This window comes from Chamaea fasciata, unplaced genomic scaffold (genome assembly GCF_029207755.1).
Source record: "Chamaea fasciata isolate MVZ Bird 193981 ecotype frontalis unplaced genomic scaffold, bChaFas1.0.hap1 SCAF_40, whole genome shotgun sequence".
NCBI lineage: Eukaryota > Metazoa > Chordata > Aves > Passeriformes > Sylviidae > Chamaea > Chamaea fasciata.
Genome location: NW_027094125.1, coordinates 1,171,621 through 1,194,414, shown reverse-complemented (window position 1 = coordinate 1,194,414; position 22,794 = coordinate 1,171,621). Strand labels below are relative to the sequence as shown.

Below are 22,794 nucleotides of genomic sequence, written 5' to 3'. Positions count from 1 at the left end.
CCTTTGGTGCCTCAGGCTCTCCCTGGCACAGCTCCCAGCATGGCACTCCGCACTTGTGCCTGAGCCCTTCCCTCTGTTGGGGCTGGCCTGGGGCTTTTCCTGCAGCAGGATCTGTCCTGGTCCTGGCACAGGAAAGGCAGTTCCTGCTGGAGTGGGAGGCTCTGCCTGGAATGGGCTCCAACAACTCCAGCAAGGCCCTGTTTACTTCAAAATTGCACTATATTCCAATAATTGTTATAGCTCCTATACTGTGGAGTAAATAACTTTTTTAAATTTACTCTGTGGTGTAAATGAATCTTTCTGTCTAATCCTGATCAGAATCAATCATAGCTGTATTTATAGAAATGTATCTGGTGTTCCATCATTAATCCTGTGGGACAACTTGCATTTTGGTTCAATTCCACCAGTCCGGTCTTTTACACATAAACCTTTGACAAAGTCTGGGGCTAGGACTGGATCTGGCTGATCCCAGTCTCCTTTCTGAGATGGAATTTTTAACGTCTAGGTGTCCTGGAGGAATTCGAGGGTCCATGGTGGCTGCTGGGTGTCATTTCTCCCGCTCATCACTCAGCAGGAGTTTCTCCAATGAAGAAGTGAAGCTTTTGCCTGAAGCTTTTCCCACTCTGCCCACGACAGGAAGCCCTGTGAGTGTCTGTGACATCCCAGCTCTTTGGCAGCCTGGGCACTCCTGGGATGTCACCGTGGAGCCCCCGTGAGTGCCTGTGACAGATGGGTGCCTTTGCAGCCCAAGGTGCCCTGGGATGTCCCTAGGGCATTGCTGGGACTGCCTCTGACCACAGGGCTCTTGACCATCCCAGCTCAGGCCTGGAGCCAGAGTCCCTTGCCATGGCAACCATTTGCAGTCCCATTTCCAGGGCCATGGGATCCCAGAAGCACAGAACTGGCTGAGTTGGGAGGGAACCATCAGGATCCTGGAGTGCAACTGCTGGCCCTGCACAGGACACCCCAACAATCCCGGCCTGGCCCTGGCAGCGGTGTCCAAACGCTGCTGGGAGCTGAGAGAGCCCTGGAGCTGTGACCTTTCCCTGGGAGCCTGTTCAGTGCCCCAGCAGCCTCTGGGGGAAAAACCTTTCCCTCAGATTCAACCGAAACCTGCCCCGGCTCAGCTCCAGCCGTTCCCTGCAGTCCTGTCCCTGGGCCCCAGAGGGAAGAGGTTCCACAGCCCCCAGCCAGGGACCCACTCCCAAGGCTGTTGCCAGGGTAGCCAGGGCTGGCCCCAGCTGTGATGCTCGGTTTCCACGGGCCGGGCTTTAGGAATGGGATTCCCCAATTTCCTGCTCCTGCTAAAACCGTGCCGGCCCTCGCTGACCTCCAGCCTCCCACTGAAAGTACAAAAGGCAAAGATCCCAGGCTGGGATAAGAAAAATTTATTGAGAACAGCAACAAGATAAGCAACAAATAGGAACAGAAACAATATTAATAACAGAAGGCATAATACAAACGGTGTACATGGTAAACTACAACAACTCCTACTACAACTGACTGGCTCTTCCTGGCCATGCATTTCTACCTGCCTGGAAAGGACACCCTTCTCCTTGGGAGAGAGAGAGAGAGTCCCTTTCCTGGCCTTGGCAATGACCTGAGTTTGGACTGAATACAATGACAGGGCCATGACCAGACTCTGACGGTCTTCCATCCCACCTCACATCATTGCCAGGGGCAGGGAAAGGGACAGGTGTCCTCCCAGCGTGGATCACAGTGAACGTGGGTCCCCAGGGTCCTTCCCGGTGTGGGTACTCTGATGGGGAATGAGGTTGGAGACACAGACAAAGCTCTTGCCACAGTCGGGGCACTCACAGGGCTTCCCTTAATGGTGCCTCCGTTGGTGTTGGGTCAAGGCAGAGCTCTGGGTGAAGCTCTTCCCACACTGGGGACACTCGTAGGGCCTCTCCCCAGTGTCGATGAGCCGGTGGGTGACGAGCTGGGAGTTTTGCTTGAAATCCTTCCTGCAGTCAGGGCAGCGGAAGGGCCTCTCCTCTGTGTGAATCCTCTGGTGCCTGAGGAGATTGGAGCTGGTCTGAAACCTCTTCCCACACTGGGGACACTCCTAGGGCCTCTCCCCGGTGTGGATCCTCTGGTGCTTGATCAGGTTGGACCTCTGGCTGAAGCTCTTCCCACACTCCAAGCACTTGTGAGGCTTCTCCCCATCCATGCTGCTCATGGACCACAAACTCAGAGCCCCGGCTGAAGCTGTGTCCACCTTCCTGGCACAGGTTTGGTCTTTCCTCCTCAGAGCACCCTGGGATGAGTTTGGAGCCCCTCCTCCTGTGGCATCTCTGGGGCTTTTCCTCCCCATTGGATTCCTGCACTGCAGAGCTGCTCAAAATAGTCTCTTCCATGAGGTTCTGCTGCGTGGATTTGTCCTTCCCAGTCTCCATGTTCAGCTCCTTGGCTGGGGAAGGAAGGAAGGAAAAGGAGAGGATGGGATTTGCCTCTGTGCCAGAGGGAAGGGGAAGCAGAACCCCTCAGCTCATCCCTGGCAGGACGGCATTGTCCTGCAGCCGGGGGCCATGCTGGGCTGGGACTTGGAGCAGGAGAGAGAGGGAAAGGGGCACTGACTTCTTCCTGACCTGTCTGGCTCTCCCAGGGCATCTTTCTCTTCCTCGCAGACTAAACTATAAAATTAATAAATAACTAAAGTTGAAGTATAAAAAAAACCCAAACCAAACTCTGGCAGAGTCAGAATACAACCTGACATCCGGGGAGTCCGTGTTTTGGTAGTGCTCCGATCATGTTGTACCTGCAGTCCTCCTGGAGTGACAGATGTGGTTTTCCTGAAGCAACACTCCTGTAGAAGGGTGTAGTTTTCCTCTGAAGGTCCAGTAGTGGTGTAGATGGGTCTGGTCCTCCTCTGGGAATCCAGTGGGGACAGGCTCCTTCTGGTGTTTTCAATGTCAGATTATATCCAGGTAGGAATGTTTGGCTCCTCCCTCAGGGTGAAGCATCTCACAATGGGATGATGTAATATTATCAGTCATGCAATGAGACTCAATGGCCCATTAACAGAAGATATCTGCCTGGAGGGAGGATGGGTCGTAGAAGAGATAAAGAGCACTGCCCCACCTGGTTTTATCAACTGGCCCATTAGCAGAACATACCTCCCCTTGGAGTTGTGAGGCATGGGTCATGGAAGAGATAAAGAACACTGCCCCACCTGGTTTAAACAGATGGTAAGAGAATACAAACTTTTGGTTACATCTTGCATTGCAACACGAGACAATTGATCAAATGCATATTCATGAAGATTATACACATTTAAACATGTCTTTGTGTGCACATTTTCGTGGAATTCTTTAGCTTAGTTTGACCCCTGACCTCATCTTCCTAAAGCACGTGTCACAGCGCAGATGTGATTTTGAGACTTTTGTATTTTATTTCCTCTCGAGGCTGCCTGATCTGGTTTGACAGTTATTGATGGTCAAAGGGTCGGTGGTGGATCCCTCTTGTCTCTTTTGGTGTTATTTGTCAGAGGTTTTTTTTCAATGTTATCTAATCATCCAGACATTTTAGGCAAGGTTTTTCTTTCAATCAACATCAGCTATTTCTCTATTGTCAGTCAGTTAAAGAAATAAAGTCATCAGTCATTATTTCACAACCACAGTCACTTGTGCAAAAGTTAATAACACACAGCATATTTTAATATTTTAATGTTATTATTTTCTATTAAACAATATCATTTATAGTTATGGTTATATTTATGGTTATGTTTATCATTTTTATAATATATATTTATTGTTTTACAATGTACTCTATTTCAATATTTAGCAAAACCCTAAACTATAATACATTTATCACACTGAAATATGCAATGTCCACAGGGATTAGAGTAGTACCAAAAAGGGATGACAAATTATACTATATCAAAATCAGTTAAAAAGAGATGACAAACTGTACTACATCAAAACAATTTGCAAAAGCCAACACAGAACAGCAAAAGCTAAGAACTACACAGTTATTTCTAACAGGTCTCCTGGCCCAACAGAACACCAGGGCTGTGCTAAATTTGCAGATTTAAGGAATTACAAGTATTCATGCTAGGACTACTAAGGATACATGAAAGGTATGTAAATGAAAAGGCAAAAAATCATCTTGACAGATTAAGACTGTCTTGGGTTAAAAAGTCATATAAAGGTGTAAAACAGAAAAATCCTCAGTCCGTGCTCTGCAATACTTTACCAACTCCAAAAACTGCTGTCAATCTTTCTTTTTTTGGTCTGGCGTAATGGTACATGTCAAATTCCTTGTATTCTTTCTTGATTGATTGTCCTGGGTTGAAGTATATTCTATCACCATCTTCATGAACTGTTGAAACCAGGTGAGGCAGTGCTCCCTGCCTCCTCCACTCTGGCTTATCTTCTGTTAATGGGCCATCAGCACCTTTGCTACACAGCTCACAGATAACCCCCTCCTGGACTACCTCCTGTTAATGGGCCCATCAGGCCTTATCACATGACTCACCATCCCATTGTGGGATGCTCCGCCCAGAGGGAGAAACCAAGCATTCCAGCCTGGATATAAGCTGAGACTCTGAACACCAGAGGGGCGCTTACCCACTGGATTCCCAGAGGACCCGAGCTACCAGACCTTTCTACAGGATCACTGCTTCAGGAAGACCCTGCTTCAGGAAGACCACCTCATCTGGACTGCTTCCATCACTACGCTCAGGTTGTTTTCTGACTCTGTCAGTGGTCTTTTGTATTATTGCATCGATTTTATTTTACTTTCTTTCCTTTTTTTTTCCTATTAAATTGTATCTCTGACTTGGAGCCTCTCATTTGTTTTGCCTTCAAACTACTACATTTTTGGCGCCCAACGTGGGGCACAAGGCACTGAGAAAAGTCAGAATTACAATTTTGTATTGAAGAAGACACCTGTTCACTATGATGCTCAACATGCTTACATGTGTCTTATATCTATCTCTCTATATTTTTCCACAACTGGGGTACTATCTGCCAGTCTTAATGCTCCTGCGTAGACCAGGGTATGGTACTAAAATTGCTTTAGTAGTCTACTATGTCCATTGCTTGATAAACTCTGAGGCAATGAACATTATTCAGAATATACACCCACTTTTGTTTTCTTGTTCTGGTCTAGGATGCTACATCTGGGGCCTCAACAATCTCACCCAGCCCCTGTGGGGAGGAGTGAAGAATGATTTTTTCCAGCTTTTCAGGCATGACACAGCAGTTTTTGAAAATATGGAATACCCTCTGGATGCCAAGGACAGCATGATGTTGTTGTTAGTCCTGCTTTGTCTTCTCTGCACGGCCCGCACCATGCTTAGAATCAAAACACTACATGGTATGATACAGCGTGTTCTGAAGGAAGAGGAAGAGGGAAAAAGAAGCAGAGCAACAATATCAGTGTCTACACAGAGTGTCACAGAGGTGAAAGGAACCAAAGGCAAGGCAACAGTGTCCTCATCTACACAGACCGTCACAGAGGAGAAAGAAGCCAAAAGTGAGGCAACAGTGTCCACATCTACGCAGACTGTCACAGAGGAGAAAGGGACTAAGGGTGCCATCAGCATCTCCACACAAACCATCACCGAACCGGAACAGCCTAAACCAGTAGCAGTTGCCCCCGTTCAGAAGAAGAAATCAAGGACCAAATCAGTCCGCATAGTGACTGATGAGGGTGCAGCAGGACCTTCACAATCAGCAGAAGAGACAGAGCCAGAAATCATCACTCGCTCTCTATCTCTGGGTGAGCTGCGTGACCTGCGAAGGGAATTCACCCGCCAGACCAACGAGTCCATCTTGACCTGGCTGCTCCGCATCTGGGACGCTGCAGCCAATGACACCATTCTGGATGGAAGTGAGGCCAGGCAACTGGGATCGTTGTCCCGGGATGTGGTCATTGACCAGGGGATTGGGAAAAGCCAAGAACCTCTCAGCCTCTGGCAGCGACTGCTAACAAGTGTGAAGGATAGATACCTTTGTAAAGAAGACCTCCAAGTGCACCAAGGAAAATGGAAGACAATAGAACAAGGTATCCGATGCCTGAGGGAATTGGCTGTGTTGGAAATCCTTTTTTCAGAAGATGAGAGATTTCCTAAAAACCCAGATGGTGTCCAGTGCACATCACGGATGTGGTTGAGATTTGCACGGCTTGGACCCGAGATGTACTCACGTTACCTGGCAACACTGCAATGGAGGGAAGGTGAGGACAGGGTAGGTGTCTTGGCTAATAAACTAAGAATTTACGAGGACACTGTCACTGCCCCAGTTCGTACCCATGTCTCGTCTGTGGAAACAAGACTGGCTGAGCAAGTCCGGAACTTGATTGAAGAAGGCCATCAGAAACTGAAAAAAGAACTTAAGGAAGAAATTTACCATATCCAGCCAGAGCCAATGAGAGTCTCTGCCATTAGGAGCAGGCGCTCCCCAGCCAGGGAGAGAGGATACACACCCCGAGGTAACCTCTGGTCTTTTCTTCAGGAGCATGGAGAAGACATGAGGAAGTGGGATGGAAAACCCACCTCCTCCTTAGCAGCCCGGGTACGTGAACTGAAAAGAGAAACACCTACCACAAAGAGCCCATCTAGAATCAATGTTGCTCCGGTCTCTCGTGCACAGAACTCCAGACAGTACAGGAATGATGATATGACTGATCCTCTTGAAGGAACCTCAGAAACATATTTACAAGAAGAGAGCAATGTATGCCATGACCAGGAATAGGGGGGCCCTGCCTCTAGCCAGGTAGAGGAAAGGGACAATCGGATCTACTGGACTGTGTGGATCCGATGGCCTGGAACATCTGACCCACAAAGATATACGGCTCTGGTTGATACCGGTGCTCAGTGTACTCTGATGCCATCAAGGTACGTGGGAGCAGAACCCATTTCCATTTCTGGGGTGACAGGAGGATCCCAGGAGCTGACTGTACTGGAAGCTGAAGTAAGTCTAACTGGGAAAGAATGGCAGAAACACCCCATTGTGACTGGTCCAGAGGCCCCATGCATTTTGGGCATAGACTATCTCAGAAATGGGTATTTCAAAGACCCAAGAGGATACCGCTGGGTTTTTGGCATAGCTGCTCTAGAGACAGAAGGCATCAGACAACTGAGTACCTTGCCTGGACTCTCAGACGACCCCTCTGCTGTGGGACTACTGAAAGTTGAAGAACAACAGGTGCCGATCGCCCGAGCAACAGTGCACCGTCGGCAATATCGCACCGACAGAGACTCTGTGGTCCCCATCCATAAGATGATTCGTGAGCTGGAGAGCCAAGGGGTGGTAAGCAAGGCTCGTTCACCCTTCAATAGCCCTATATGGCCCGTGCGTAAGTCCAGCGGAGAATGGAGACTGACAGTGGATTACCGTGGCCTGAATGAAGTCACATCACCACTGAGCGCTGCCGTACCAGACATGTTGGAGCTTCAGTATGAGCTGGAATCCAAGGCAGCAAAATGGTATGCGACCATTGATATTGCAAATGCCTTTTTCTCCATTCCTCTGGCAGCAGAATGCAGGCCTCAGTTTGCCTTCACCTGGAGGGGCGTGCAGTACACCTGGAACCGACTGCCCCAGGGGTGGAAGCACAGTCCCACCATTTGCCATGGACTGATCCAGGCTGCACTGGAAAAGGGTGAGGCTCCAGAACACCTGCAATACATTGACGACATTATCGTGTGGGGAAACACTGCAACAGAAGTCTTTGAGAAGGGAGAGAAGATCATTCAGATTCTCCTGAAGGCCAGCTTCGCCATCAAGAGGAGCAAAGTCAAGGGACCTGCTCGAGAGATCCAGTTTCTGGGAGTGAAGTGGCAAGATGGACGGCGTCAGATTCCCACTGAAGTCATCAATAAGATCACTGCAATGTCTCCACCGACCAACAAGAAGGAAACACAAGCTTTCCTAGGTGCCATAGGCTTCTGGAGGATGCACATTCCCGAGTATAGCCAAATCGTGAGCCCTCTCTACCTGGTTACCCGCAAGAAGAACGATTTCCACTGGGGCCCAGAACAGCAGCAAAGCTTTCGCCCAGATCAAGCAGGAAATCGCTCATGCGGTAGCCCTTGGCCCAGTCAGGACGGGATCAGAGGTGAAGAATGTGCTTTACTCTGCAGCCGGGAGCCACGGTCTGTCATGGAGCCTTTGGCAGAAGGTGCCGGGTGAGACTCGGGGACGACCACTGGGATTCTGGAGCCGAAGCTACAGAGGATCCGAAGCCAACTACACTCCCACAGAGAAGGAAATCTTAGCCGCCTATGAAGGAGTCCAAGCTGCCTCAGAGGTGATTGGTACTGAAGCACAGCTGCTTCTGGCACCTCGACTACCAGTGCTGGGGTGGATGTTCAAGGGAAAGGTTCCTACCACACATCACGCCACCGACACCACGTGGAGCAAATGGATCGCCCTGATCACGCAGCGCGCCCGTATTGGAAACCTGAATCGCCCTGGGATTCTGGAAATTATAACAAACTGGCCTGAAGGTGAGACCTTTGGATTATCCTCTGAAGAAGAGGAGGAGCAAGTGACACGGGCCGAGGAAGCCCCACCATATAACGAGCTACCAGAGAGTGAGAGACGATATGCCCTTTTCACCGACGGTTCCTGCCGAATTGTAGGTACTAACCGGAAGTGGAAAGCTGCTGTATGGAGCCCCACACGACGAGTTGCACAAGCTACCGAGGGAGAAGGTGGATCGAGTCAGGTCACAGAGCTTAAAGCTGTCCAGCTGGCTTTGGATATTGCTGAACGAGAGAAGTGGCCAAGGCTCTATCTCTACACTGACTCATGGATGGTAGCTAATGCTCTGTGGGGATGGCTGGACCGCTGGAGAAAGGCCAACTGGCAGCGCAGAGGGAAACCCATCTGGGCTGCTGAGATTTGGCTGGACATCGCCACCCGAGTAGAAAGGCTGACCGTGAAGGTTCGACACGTGGATGCGCACGTACCCAAGAGTCGGGCTAATGAAGAACATCACAACAACGAGCAGGTGGATCGAGCTGCCAAGGTGAAAGTATCTCAGGTTGATCTAGACTGGCAGCACAAAGGAGAATTATTCCTAGCTCGTTGGGCTCATGATGCCTCTGGTCATCAAGGGAGAGATGCAACATATCGATGGGCTCGTGACCGAGGGGTGGACATTACTATGGACAGCATCTCCCAGGCTATCCATGACTGCGAGACCTGTGCTGCGATCAAACAGGCCAAGCGAGTGAAGCCTCTGTGGTATGGCGGACGATGGTCAAAGTATAGGTATGGGGAAGCCTGGCAAATTGACTACATCACCCTTCCCCAAACCCGCCAAGGCAAGCGCTACGTGCTCACCATGGTGGAAGCAACCACTGGATGACTGGAGACCTACCCTGTGCCTCATGCTACTGCCCGGAACACCATCTTGGGCCTGGAAAAGCAGGTCCTGTGGAGACATGGCACCCCTGAGAGAATTGAGTCAGACAACGGGACTCATTTCAAGAATGGCCTCATAAGCACTTGGGCCAGAGAACACGGAATCGAATGGATATACCATATCCCATACCATGCACCAGCTGCTGGGAAGGTGGAACGCTGCAATGGACTGCTTAAAACTACCCTTAAGGCACTTGGTGGAGGGACCTTCAAAAATTGGGAACAGAACTTAGCGAAGGCCACCTGGATGGTCAATACCCGAGGGTCCATCAATCGAGCTGGTCCTGCCCAGTCTGAATCCTTGCATACAGTGGATGGAGATAGGGTCCCTGTGGTACACATGAGAGGTATGTTAGGAAAGACTGTTTGGATTAATCCCACCTCGGGCAAGGGCAAACCCATCCGTGGGGTTGTCTTTGCACAAGGACCTGGTTACACTTGGTGGGTGATGCAAAAGGATGGGGACACCCACTGTGTACCACAAGGAGACCTTATTTTAAGTGAGAACTGTGTGTAGGATTTCATTATATATATATGTGTGTGTGTCTGTAGTTTAAGGAAGGTATTGATTTGGGATGATGTAGATGGTAATAGAATAAGGGGTGGATAATGTCCTGGGTTGAAGTATATTCTATCACCATCTTCATGAACTGTTGAAACCAGGTGAGGCAGTGCTCCCTGCCTCCTCCACTCTGGCTTATCTTCTGTTAATGGGCCATCAGCACCTTTGCTACACAGCTCACAGATAACCCCCTCCTGGACTACGTCCTGTTAATGGGCCCATCAGGCCTTATCACATGACTCACCATCCCATTGTGAGATGCTCCGCCCAGAGGGAGAAACCAAGCATTCCAGCCTGGATATAAGCTGAGACTCTGAACACCAGAGGGGCGCTTACCCACTGGATTCCCAGAGGACCCGAGCTACCAGACCTTTCTACAGGATCACTGCTTCAGGAAGACCCTGCTTCAGGAAGACCACCTCATCTGGACTGCTTCCAACACTACGCTCAGGTTGTTTTCTGACTCTGTCAGTGGTCTTTTGTATTATTGCATCGATTTTATTTTACTTTCTTTCGTTTCTTTTTTTCCTATTAAATTGTATCTCTGACTTGGAGCCTCTCATTTGTTTTGCCTTCAAACTACTACATTGATGCACACATGTAACTCTCCAGTCAAAACCTGTCCCAGACATTTTCCCAACTATTTTACCTTTTTCTCTACCAACTGCGCCTTCTTTTCAGACACTCCAAGCCCCCTTTTCTAGCAAGGAAATTAGGCAGCTTCACAGAAAAAAAGCCTTTTCAGCTACCTTTTTCTACTCTCCCCAAAAAACCAAATGTAATTCAAATTTTAATTCAAAATCTAATTTTAATCCTAAATGCAACAACCAAATTCCTGAGGGTGAGGTAAATTCTCTTCATATTTTCTGTGTCATTTCTCACCGTTATTAATTTGCATTCCCACTTTAGCCATCAAATCCCTCCCCAGTAAATTACGCTCAAAATTAGGAACAAAATTACGCTCAAAATTGGGAACAAAGTGGAATTTGTGCATTTCAAACCTATCCTTCACCTCTACTAAAGTGCACTCACTCATCCTATCCACTCACCGCTTGAATAATCACAGATCTTTTTGACAATTTTCCCTCCTTAGGAATATAATTTAGGGTTTAAGGATAAAAAATTAACAATCCATCTCCATTATCCTCTGGACTTCTATCTGTCCATGATCCCATTGTCACTCCTGGCTACTTCTCTCCCTCCTTTCTCTTTTCTCTTCCACGCAAGCCTAACTTTAAACTTTCTCCACCTTTCCTCCCCATTTTCTTCCTGAATTTCCCAGCTCCGGGAAACAACATCCTTTTTTCCACACAACAAGAGATGATCCAGGTAATTCTCTTCTTATCCTTAGCCACTGTCCTCCTACTCAAGCACTGTCTGCTCCTTCATAATTTGTCAAGTTATTTATCCCTGCTCTTTCCAGTCTAACACCCACCCCAGTCCTGGGGGATTCTAAACCCAGCAGTGGGGACTCCACCCCAACCCGTGGGGGCTCCAACCCTATTATTCCTTAAGGGTATCGTTGCTTTTACCCAGGACTAAATCTGGGAGACCCCAGTCTTCTCAGGTCTTTCAATCCGCCCTCGGGGACTCAAAGCCCACACCTCTCACAAGTACGACTCAATCAAGCAGCAAACACCTGAATTTGGTGCAGGTGGTTCTTGTCTGCCCCTGCCGTGAGCCAGAGGACAGCTGAGCTCCCCCTGAAAATTCAGGAATCCTGCTGACAATAGGTTTTGTTTCTCTTGTCTAGGCAAGGCAAAGGTGCATCCTGCTTCTTAGGCATGTGATTAATATTTGGTGACTCCTAATAGTTAACTCATGCTTACATGAGTGAACTATTGATCACCTCCTTTCACAGGCTGTGCCGGGCTCTGGGCCAGCAGAGAGGCCGGGCAGGGCTGGCCATGGCCGGCAACAGGCCCTGAGCCCCACAGGAGGATGGAGCTGGGCCACAGCCAAACTGCCCCGCAAACCTGGGCTGAGCAGCCAGGGCTGCCAGCGCCGGGGGACAGAGGCTGGCATGGGTGACAAATGTCCTGGGCCCCCTCCTTGCTCTGTCCATGACACCAAGGGCACAGGGCAGCCTCCTCTGTGGGGCACTTGCCTGTTTTCAACGCCTTCCACAGGCGCCGGCCCTGCCCCACAAGGCCTGGGCTGAGTCCTGCCCCTGCACGCTCCCACAGGCTGAGATGGACACTGATGGTTTCTGTGCCAGGCTGTCTGAGCCCAGCCCAGCTCCCTGCAAGCTGTGCCAGCTGCCCTGAGCTCTGCACAGCACCAAGGGCCTCTCCCCAGCACGGCCCAGCCGGCTCTGGCCCCACAGCTCTGCTCAGGGCAGGCGGCTCTGGGCAGGGGCCCCACGGCCTCAGCCCCTCGCAAGGGCACAGCAGCAGCTGCAGCTCAGAGAGGGCTCAGCCCCAGCCATGGGGAAGGTGCTGGGCCAAGGGAAGAGGAGGCTCCCTGTGTGCCCTGCTCCCCTGTCCCTGAGGTCCTGAGAGCTCTGCAGCCCCTGCTGCCATCCCATCTGCCCAGGCCAGCACAACAGCCCCGGCCTTGGGGCCCTGCGGAGCTGCTCCTGCTCCAGGCCCAGGGCCCATCCCAAAGCTGGAGCAGACAAAAAACTGTGCCCATTGCTGTTCATTCCTGCTCTGATGAGGATGGATCCTCAGCCCCTTGCAGGTTGCTGATGAATTTTACTACTGCAAAGGACTCTTCTTTCTTGAGCTCTTCCGTACAGGAAATCAGTGAAGAAAGCTCAAAAACATTTGTTCAAAAAAGTTGAACAAATCATGTCCCTGAGAATAATTTAATTTTTCAGTTATTCTATGGTTAATTAGATTTCAGAAGTGTATTCAAAGTGAATATAATATATTGAAAACAATGCAGAGAGAACTGTTTTGTCCTGTGAAGTTTTCCTTTTCCTGTTTATAGATTGATATCAGCAATATGCAATTGATATTGACCCCCAGCACCTTCTGATGCAGTCTGAATAGATATGAAAATCAAGACCCTTCATGGCTGACAATCCATCAGACTTTGTCCCCAGGCCCTCCCCACAATTTCCCTCATCCAACCCTTGGCACTCCTATGGATCAGGAGCAGTGTGGCCAGCAGGAGCAGGGCAGTGATTCTTCCCCTGTGCTCAGCACTGGCTGGGCAGCACCTCAAGTGCTGTGTCCAGTTCTGGGCCCCCCAAGTTAGGAAGCACATGGAGGGGCCGAAGCATGTCCAGAGAAGGGAAACAAGGCTGGTGAGGGGTCTGGAACACAAGTCCTGTGAGGAGGGGCTGAGGGAGCTGGGGTTGTTTCTCCTGGAGAAGAGGAGGCTGAGGGGGGACAAGGTGGTGTCAGGGCATGGGTTGGACTTGACGATGCCCAAGGTCTTTTCCAACCTTGCTGATTCTGTGATTCTCTGAAACCACCCTTGCAGCAGTTGCAGGATGACGTCTGGGCCTCCTCTTCAGAAGGTGCAGCAGCCCAGGTCCCTCAGCTTCTCCTCATAGCCCCAAAGCCCATCCTGTCAGTCTTGCAGTGTCTGCAGCTTCTCCTCATGGCCCAGAACAGGGAGCCCCAGAGCCAGACACGGCAGCCCAGATGTGCCCCCCTGGCCTGTGGTGCCTCTGGCAAGGGAGCAGCGCCAGGCCCTGCAGGAGCCTGTAGACAATTCCTGAAGCACTTGGAGGGTGATCCTGCTCCCCAAGGGACGTTCCCATGGTGCCAATTTAGAAACTGAAATGGGGAGTGGGGGCAGAGGGGAAAGGACAAGCAGGGATTGGCTGTTTGCAGGGGAGAAAACAGGGATGGGCAACAGGAAGAAATCTGGACAAGGGAAGAGTAAAGAAAGCCAAGGTGAAGCAATGGAAATGCTCAGGGTAGTTTGGGGGTGGCTGCCAGGCAGTCCTGGCTCTGAGCAACAACATCTGCAATGTCACAGGAAACTCACAGTTGATGGGAACAAACTTTCTGGCTGACTTCTGAGGGCACGACAAAGCTGAGTGGTTTCCGTCCTGTCCCCCAGCCCTTCCTGGCCCCAGGGGCTGATGGCATTTGTGCTCCCTCAGGTTCATCTCCCCACACCAGCACCATGGGGGTGCTCAGGCCTGCTCTGGGCACTGAAAACAGGGGCTCCTGAGCCAGTGCTGCCGTGTCTGTGCCTGCAAGGATGCAGCCCCTGTGTGAGCTGGGAGAGAGGCCAGGGCTGCAGAGGGGGGATGTTGTTGGCAGGTGCATGAGGATGCTCTGGGACGCTGCCTTGGGGTGTCCAGCACAGTGGGGATGGATCAGCCCCTGTTCTGCTGCTCCTTCCCGTCTCCCCCAGGGACCTTGCAGAGCCCCAGCTCTGCTGTTTGCCCCCAGCCTGCCCACGGCCACTCTGGGGCTGCTCACGGGGCTTTTCTGTGCAGAGCATTGGCCTGGGCGTGTGTCTTGGTTTAGGAAGACAGGTATCTGCTAGGTAAAATTACAATCAGAGGCTCTTTGGCAAAGATTTGGGAAATAGGAATAGCAGTTCTTTACTAGTATGTAATACAAAGCAAACAAACACAAAAAAAAACTCCCCCCCCCACCAAACAACTACAGCATTAATGACAAACGACAACAGTACCAAGAACCTTGAGGGCTTTGTTTCACAAAACCCAGGGCAGTTTGGTTTCGGTGTCCCTGCAGGATCCTCAGAGCACCAAGCTGGAACAGTGGAAAAGTCCCGGGCTGGTAGCTGGGATGGCAGGGTGTCCCGGCAGGCAGGGGCAGGATGTCCCGGCAGCGCAGGTGGTGCAGGGTCACGCTGCAGCAAGAGGAGCAGCGCCGAAGAAGCTCGAAGGCGAGGCAGAAAGCACCCAGCTTCTCCTCAGCGTGCTTTGCGGCGGCTGAGATCCTCGAGGAGCGGCCGACACGCGTCTCCCGAACGCCGGAAGCAGAAAAGCACGCAGCTGCCTCAAGCTGTGTCTTTTACCTGCGTTATCTCCCCCTTCCACCTTTTGTCCATTTCTTTGTTTCAGCCAAGCACTCTCAAGTATCCAACACCCGGTCCCCTTGGCAACCCGTGGGGAAAAAATTCCCCAGAGAAAGAAGGAACAAACCCAACCCCCAACATTATCCACCCCGAATTTTTTTCCCATACAAACATATTACATTGAGTTTTAACTATTAAAAATACATATATATATATATGCAAATATGGATGCAGCCACATTGTCATGGATAGTTCACCCCAAAACAAGGTCTCCTTGAGGTATGCATCGGGTCTCTCCATCCTTTTGCATCACCCACCAGGTGCAACCTGGTCCCTGAGCGAAGACAACCCCACGGATGGGATTGTCTTTGCTGGAGGCAGGATTAATCCAAACAGTTTTTCCCAGCATACCTCTCATGTGTACCACTGGAACCTTATCTCCGTCTGTCTTTCGCAAGGGCTCAGATTGGGCAGGACCTGCTCGGTTGGTGGAACCTCGAGTGTTCACCAACCAGGTGGCCTTTGCTAAATTAGTATCCCAATTCTTAAAGGTTCCCCCACCCAGTGCTTTCAAGGTAGTTTTAAGCAGGCCATTGCACCGTTCAACTTTCCCGGCCGCTGGTGCATGATAAGGAATATGGTACACCCACTCAATGCCATGTTCTCTAGCCCAGGTGCTTATAAGACTATTCTTGAAATGAGTCCCATTGTCCGACTCGATTCTCTCAGGGGTGCCATGTCTCCACAGGACTTGTTTTTCCAGGCCCAGGATGGTGTTCCGGGCAGTAGCATGAGGCACAGGGTAGGTCTCCAACCATCCAGTGGTGGCTTCCACCATGGTTAGCACATAACGCTTGCCCTGGCGGGTTTGGGGAAGGGTGATGTAGTCAATCTGCCAGGCTTCCCCATATTTATATTTGGACCACCGCCCACCATACCATAAGGGCTTCACCCGCTTGGCTTGCTTGATTGCAGCACATGTCTCACAGTCATGGATAACCTGAGAAATACTGTCCATGGTTAAATCCACCCCTCGGTCTCGGGCCCACTTATAGGTGGCATCTCTGCCCTGATGACCCGAGGCATCATGGGCCCATCGGGCTAGGAACAACTCTCCCTTGTGTTGCCAATCTAAATCTATCTTTGACACTTCTATCTTGGCAGCCTGATCTACCTGCTTGTTGTTTTGGTGTTCCTCATTAGCCCGACTCTTGGGAACATGGGCATCTACATGGCGGACTTTCACAGGCAGCTTCTCTACACGAGTGGCAACGTCCTTCCATTCATCAGCAGCCCAGATTGGTTTTCCTCTACGCTGCCAGTTGGCCTTTTTCCACCTTTCCAGCCAGCCCCACAGAGCATTGGCTACCATCCACGAATCAGTGTAGAGGTAGAGCTTTGGCCACTTCTCTCTTTCAGCAATGTCAAGGGCTAATTGAACAGCTTTGAGTTCAGCAAGCTGACTTGATCCCCCTTCTCCTTCAGTGGCTTCTGCAACCTGTCGTGTGGGGCTCCATACGGCTGCTTTCCACTTACGGTTCATTCTTACGATGCGACAGGAACCGTCAGTGAAGAGAGCGTAGTGTGTTTCTTCTGCTGGCAGTTGGTTGTATGGAGGAGCTTCTTCAGCTCGTGTCACTTGTACCTGCTCCTCTTCGTCCGTGAAACCGAAGTTTTCTCCTTCCGGCCAGTTTGTAATTATCTCCAAAATCCCAGGGCGATTTGGGTTTCCAATACGGGCACGCTGTGTGATGAGGGCAGTCCATTTGCTCCATGTGGCATCAGTGGCATGGTGCGTGGAGGGAGCCTTTCCTTTAAACATCCACCCCAGCACTGGTAGTCGGGGTGCCAAGAGGAGTTGTGCTTCTGTGCCAATCACTTCTGAGGCGGATTGAACTCCTTCATAGGTGGCCAAGATCTCCTTCTCTGTGGGAGTGTAGTTGGCTTCAGATCCTCTGTAACTTCGACTCCAGAATCCCAGTGGTCGGCCTCGGGTCTCCCCTGGCACCTTCTGCCAAAGGCTCCAGGACAAACCGTTGTTCCCGGCTGCAGAATAAAGCACATTCTTCACATCTGGTCCCGTCCTGACTGGGCCAAGGGCTACTGCATGAGCAATCTCCTGCTTGATCTGGGCAAAGGCTTGTTGCTGTTCAGGGCCCCAGTGGAAATTGTTTTTCTTGCGGGTAACCAGGTAGAGAGGGCTCACGATCTGACTGTATTCAGGAATGTGCATCCTCCAAAAACCTATGGCTCCTAGGAAAGCTTGTGTTTCCTTTTTGCTGGTCGGTGGAGACATTGCTGTGATCTTATCAATGACCTCAGTGGGGATCTGCCGCCGTCCATCTTGCCACTTTACTCCCAGGAACTGGATCTCTCTGGCAGGTCCCTTGACTTTGCTCTTCTTGATGGCAAACCCGGCTTTCAGCAAAATCTGGATGATCCTCTCTCCTTTCTCGAACACTTCAGCTGCAGTCTTTCCCCACACAATGATGTCATCAATGTACTGTAGATGTTCCGGAGCCTCACCTTTCTCCAGTGCAGCCTGGATCAGCCCATGGCAGATGGTGGGGCTGTGTTTCCACCCCTGGGGCAGCCGGTTCCAGCTGTACTGCACACCCCTCCAGGTGAAAGCAAACTGAGGCCTGCATTCTGCAGCCAGAGGAATGAAGAAAAATGCATTGGCAATGTCAATAGTGGCATACCACCTCGCTGCCTTGGACTCCAGCTCGTACTGAAGTTCCAGCATGTCCGGCACAGCAGCGCTCAGCGGTGGAGTCACTTCATTCAATGCACGATAGTCCACAGTCAGTCTCCATTCTCCATCAGACTTGCGCACAGGCCAGATGGGGCTGTTGAAGGGTGAGTGGGTTTTGCTGACCACCCCTTGGCTCTCCAGCTCACGGATCATCTTGTGGATGGGGATCACGGCGTCCCGATTTGTCCGATACTGCCGACGGTGCACTGTCGAGGTGGCAACAGGTACTTGTTGTTCTTCTACCTTCAGGAGTCCCACTGCAGATGGGTTCTCTGATAGTCCCGGCAAGGTGTTCAACTGCTTAATGTTCTCTGTCTCCACAGCAGCTATTCCAAAAGCCCATCTGAGTCCTTTAGGGTCTTTATAATATCCATTCCTGAGGAAGTCTATGCCCAGAATACATGGAGCCTCTGGGCCGGTCACAATCGGAAGTTTCTGCCACTCCTTCCCGGTCAGGCTCACCTCGACTTCAACCAGAGTCAGTTCCTGTGATCCCCCCGTCACCCCGGCAATGGAAGTCGGTTCTGCCCCCACATGTCCTGATGGCATTAGAGTACACTGCGACCCAGTATCTACTAAAGCTTCATATTTTTGTGGCTCTGATGTGCCAGGCCATCGAATCCACACAGTCCAAAAAACCCGATTTTCCCGTGCCTCTTCCTGGCTAGAGGCAGGGCCCCTCTAGCACTGGTTATTATTCCCTTCTTGGACGTACATGGTAGAGGTTCCTTCGAGGGAATCTGACACAGCATTCCCACCTCCGTAATACCTGGCAGCTTGCTCATGGGAGGCTGAGGCTACCTTCATTCTAGTGGAACTCCCTCTGTTAGCGTTTCTCTCCTTGAGCTCACGTACCCGTGCTGCCAGGACAGAAGTAGGTTTCCCATGCCACGCTCCCATGTCCTCCCCATGGTCCCGCAGATAAAACCACAGGTCAGCTCGAGGGGTGTACCCTCTCTCTCTCGCTGGGGGATGTTGGGCTCTGATTCTGGGGCCTGTGACTCGCACCGGTGCTACATGGGAACTGTTCCTTCTCATCTCCTCTCTCATTTCCCTCATCTCCTCTTTGAGTTCCTTCACCACCGCAGAGACATGAGCCTGCATTGGACCACTGATCATACTTTCATAATTTCTGAGCTTGTTGGCAACAGAACCCACTGTCTCTCGGTTATCCTCGGCATTAATTGTTGCGATGAATGTGGCGTATTGGGATGGTCCATGAGTTGCCAGATTCCACAACATGTGCCCTGTGCATTTAACCTTGTCGGGGTCATTATCATGCTGTCCGGTCCTCCCAAAAAGTACTTCCAACACTGCCACTTCTCTCAACTGTTGGATTCCTTCCTCAAGGGTCTTCCATCGCATTCTATTGTTGTGCTCTTGCATTCTGTCTCTGTGGACAAATCTCTCTCTCACACTCATTAGAAGTCGTTCCCAAAGGGGAAGGGGCCTTTGCTCTCTTACAAATACCTGATTTATACCTGAGTCCTGGGTCAAGGGTCCCAAATTCCTTGCTTCAGCACTATCCAGTTGCACACCTGTACCCATAAGGTCCCAGACTCGAAGTAGCCAGGCTGTATAAGCCTCACGTCCTCGTCGTGCAATATCTTTTTGCAGATTACGTAGACTTTCATATGTCAGGGACTCAGTGATGATCTCAACCTGTGGCTCTTCTGTGGACTGTGAGGACCCTCCTTTCTTACCCTTAATATCAGGATCTGACGATTTCACTTTACACTTCCTTGTTTCCACAGGGGCGACTGCTGCTGGCTGTGGCTGCCCTTGTGGTTCAGCTGGAACCTGGACAGTTGTAACATCTGTGGGTTCCACTGCTGCACCATCAGTCTCTGCCTTCTCGGGGCAGGGGGAGGGTTTTTCATGAGCTGGGGAAATGTACTCCCTCAGCATCTGGCCCATCTCATGTATCTCTTTTACCAGAACCTCAACCCAATCCGGGTGGGTCCTTTCTGAGGCAGGCTGTGGGGCAGAGTCAGGCTCTGGGGTATCATCCCTATTCTGTGGGCTAGGTATCAGGGTGGTTATCCAGGTCAATCTTCCCTTATCTCTGAATGCTAAACAGAATACGCATATTAGCAGCACCAGCCATTGTATGATATCATTAGCATTCAGAGAGGATTTAAACCCTTCAAAAACTGGTGGGGCAGACCCAAAGAGATGGGTAAAGGGTTGGGAAAAAGAAACTTCCCCCGGTGTCATTTCCTCACAGTAGGTACCATTGTTAAAGTAACTCCAAAAACACACAGTTAGTGTACGATAGCCCTGAATCCATGTGCCTGCCTTCCAGAGGAAATTAAAAATCCATGAGTTCTTCACCTTATTAAGCCATAAAATAAACTGGATGACAGTCACAGTAGCCTTAGTTATAGGGCCCATGTTTAGATAAGGGCCTGCAAATGGAAGGAATACAGCCACAACCACATGCCACCCAAACCAGGCTAAGTTAGACCACATGATGCAGCCTAATGAGGTTTTTATATCCAACGCACACAAAAGAAAGTACTAGGTTAGTTAAGAACTGCTATTTCTCTTCCCTTTTCTTTTCTCAGTGCCCTCAAGCCCCACACTTGGGCGCCAAAATCTGTCTTGGTTTAGGAAGACAGGTATCTGCTAGGTAAAATTACAATCAGAGGCTCTTTGGCAAAGATTTGGGAAATAGGAATAGCAGTTCTTTACTAGTATGTAATACAAAGCAAACAAACACAAAAAAAAAAAAACTCCCCCCCCCACCAAACAACTACAGCATTAATGACAAACGACAACAGTACCAAGAACCTTGAGGGCTTTGTTTCACAAAACCCAGGGCAGTTTGGTTTCGGTGTCCCTGCAGGATCCTCAGAGCACCAAGCTGGAACAGTGGAAAAGTCCCGGGCTGGTAGCTGGGATGGCAGGGTGTCCCGGCAGGCAGGGGCAGGATGTCCCGGCAGCGCAGGTGGTGCAGGGTCACGCTGCAGCAAGAGGAGCAGCGCCGAAGAAGCTCGAAGGCGAGGCAGAAAGCACCCAGCTTCTCCTCAGCGTGCTTTGCGGCGGCTGAGATCCTCGAGGAGCGGCCGACACGCGTCTCCCGAACGCCGGAAGCAGAAAAGCACGCAGCTGCCTCAAGCTGTGTCTTTTACCTGCGTTATCTCCCCCTTCCACCTTTTGTCCATCTCTTTGTTTCAGCCAAGCACTCTCAAGTATCCAACACCCGGTCCCCTTGGCAACCCGTGGGGAAAAAATTCCCCAGAGAAAGAAGGAACAAACCCAACCCCCAACAGCGTGTTCTGGAGAGAGCCTGGGCAAGGAGCCTGGAGCCCCCAGGCCCTGCCCTGAGGCATCAGAGCTGCCCCAGCGGTGCCCATGGCCTGTCCCTGCTGCAGCCCCGGCACTGCCACCCCCAGCCCTGTGCCCGGCGCCGAGAGCACTCAGGCCCTACAGCAACACCAGGGCCAGGAGGGCAGCGGGGCAGGGCCATGGGAGCAGCACTGCCAACACCAAGGGCTGCTGCTCCTGGGCACAGCTGCTGTGCCAGCACTGATCTGCCCCCAGCTCTGCACACAGACATTGCTGCTGCAGCTGCAGAGAAGGGAACAAAAGGGGCAGCTCTGCAGGAAACTTGGCTGGGAGATCCTTGAGTTCCTTTAAAGCCACCAAGAGTGCAGCCCCTCATTGACACAGTCTGTGGCCACAGGGGAGGTGGAGAGAAACAAAATGGGAAATGGCACAGAGAGTGACACTTTTTGAGAACAAGATTAAAATATAAAACACTGGAAAAAAACCCCACAACCAAAACAACAAGAAGCATCAAAGAAGACGTCTATTACAAGTGATTGGCAGAAATTGCCAGCAGTTTAATGTTCCCGAAAACCATCCAGTCATCAGACTCCACACTGCAGCCTTGAGCTCCTGGTTCCTCAGGCTGTAGATGAGGGGGTTCAGGGCTGGAGGTACCACCGAGTACAGAACGGACACTGACAGATCCAGGAATGGGGAGGCCATGGAGGAGGGCTTCAGATGAATAAACACTGCAGTGCTCACAAACAGGGAGACCACAGCCAGGTGAGGGAGGCAGGTGGAAAAGGCTTTGTGCTGTCCCTGCTCAGAGGGGATCCTCAGCACTGCCCTGAAGATCTGCACATAGGAGAAAACAATGAACACAAAAGAGCCAAATAATAAACAAGCATTAACAGCAGTAAGACAGAGGTCCCTTAGGTAAGACTTGGAGCAGGAGAGCTTGAGGATGTGTGGGATTTCACAGAAGAACTGGCCCAGGGCATTGCCATGGCACAGGGGCAGGGAAAATGTATTGGCTGTGTGCAGCAGTGAATAGAGAAAGGCACTGGCCCAGGCAGCTGCTGCCATGTGGGCACAAGCTCTGCTGCCCAGGAGGGTCCTGTAGTGCAGGGGTTTGCAGATGGCACATAGTGGTCATAGCACATGATGGTCAGCAGGAAATACTCTGTTATAGCGCAGAAAACTAAAAAAATACTTGGGCAGCACATCCTGCATAGGAGATGGTCCTGGTGTCCCAGAGGGAATTGTGCATGGCTTTGGGAACAGTGGTGAGGATGGAGCCCAGGTCGCTGAGGGCCAGGTTGAGCAGGAAGAAGAACATGGGGCTGTGCAGGTGGTGGCCGCAGGCTACGGCGCTGATGACGAGGCCGTGGCCCAGGAGGGCAGCCCAGGAATGGGCAGATGCCCAGGAAGAGGCAGAAGTGCAGGAGCTGCAGCTGCCGCGTGTCTGCCAATGCCAGCAGGAGGAAGTGGCTGATGGAGCTGCTGTTGCACATTTGCTGTCTCTGGGCATTGGATACTGCCATAGAGAATAGGATAGTGAAGATTTAGAGGAGATAGCTGTATCCAAAATCAAAGTCATTTCCTCTATACCGTCCCCTTGAACACACAGACACCCTTTTGTGTTCCAGAATTCTGCAGTTCTCTTTATAAGCTCACACATATCTCTCCTGGTATTCTTGGATGTTAGAAACCCTCTGCATTTCTGCTGCCCCCAGGGAGAAGAGAGCAAGCTCTGTGAGGGAAAGTGATGAGTGGAGAGTGAGGGAACATGGTTTGTCATTCTGACTTGTTTATAGAGTTTCTCTGGTGTTATGGTTTAGGTTTGCTTATCTGAGTCACAGCACCATTTA

General features: G+C 50.9%; 1 pseudogene; it reads right to left on the bottom strand.

Annotated features, from left to right (window-relative positions):
* Positions 1-1,828: 1,828 nt before the first annotated feature.
* LOC136303648 (olfactory receptor 14A16-like) lies at positions 1,829-22,437 on the bottom strand (annotated as a pseudogene).
* Positions 22,438-22,794: the final 357 nt, after the last annotated feature.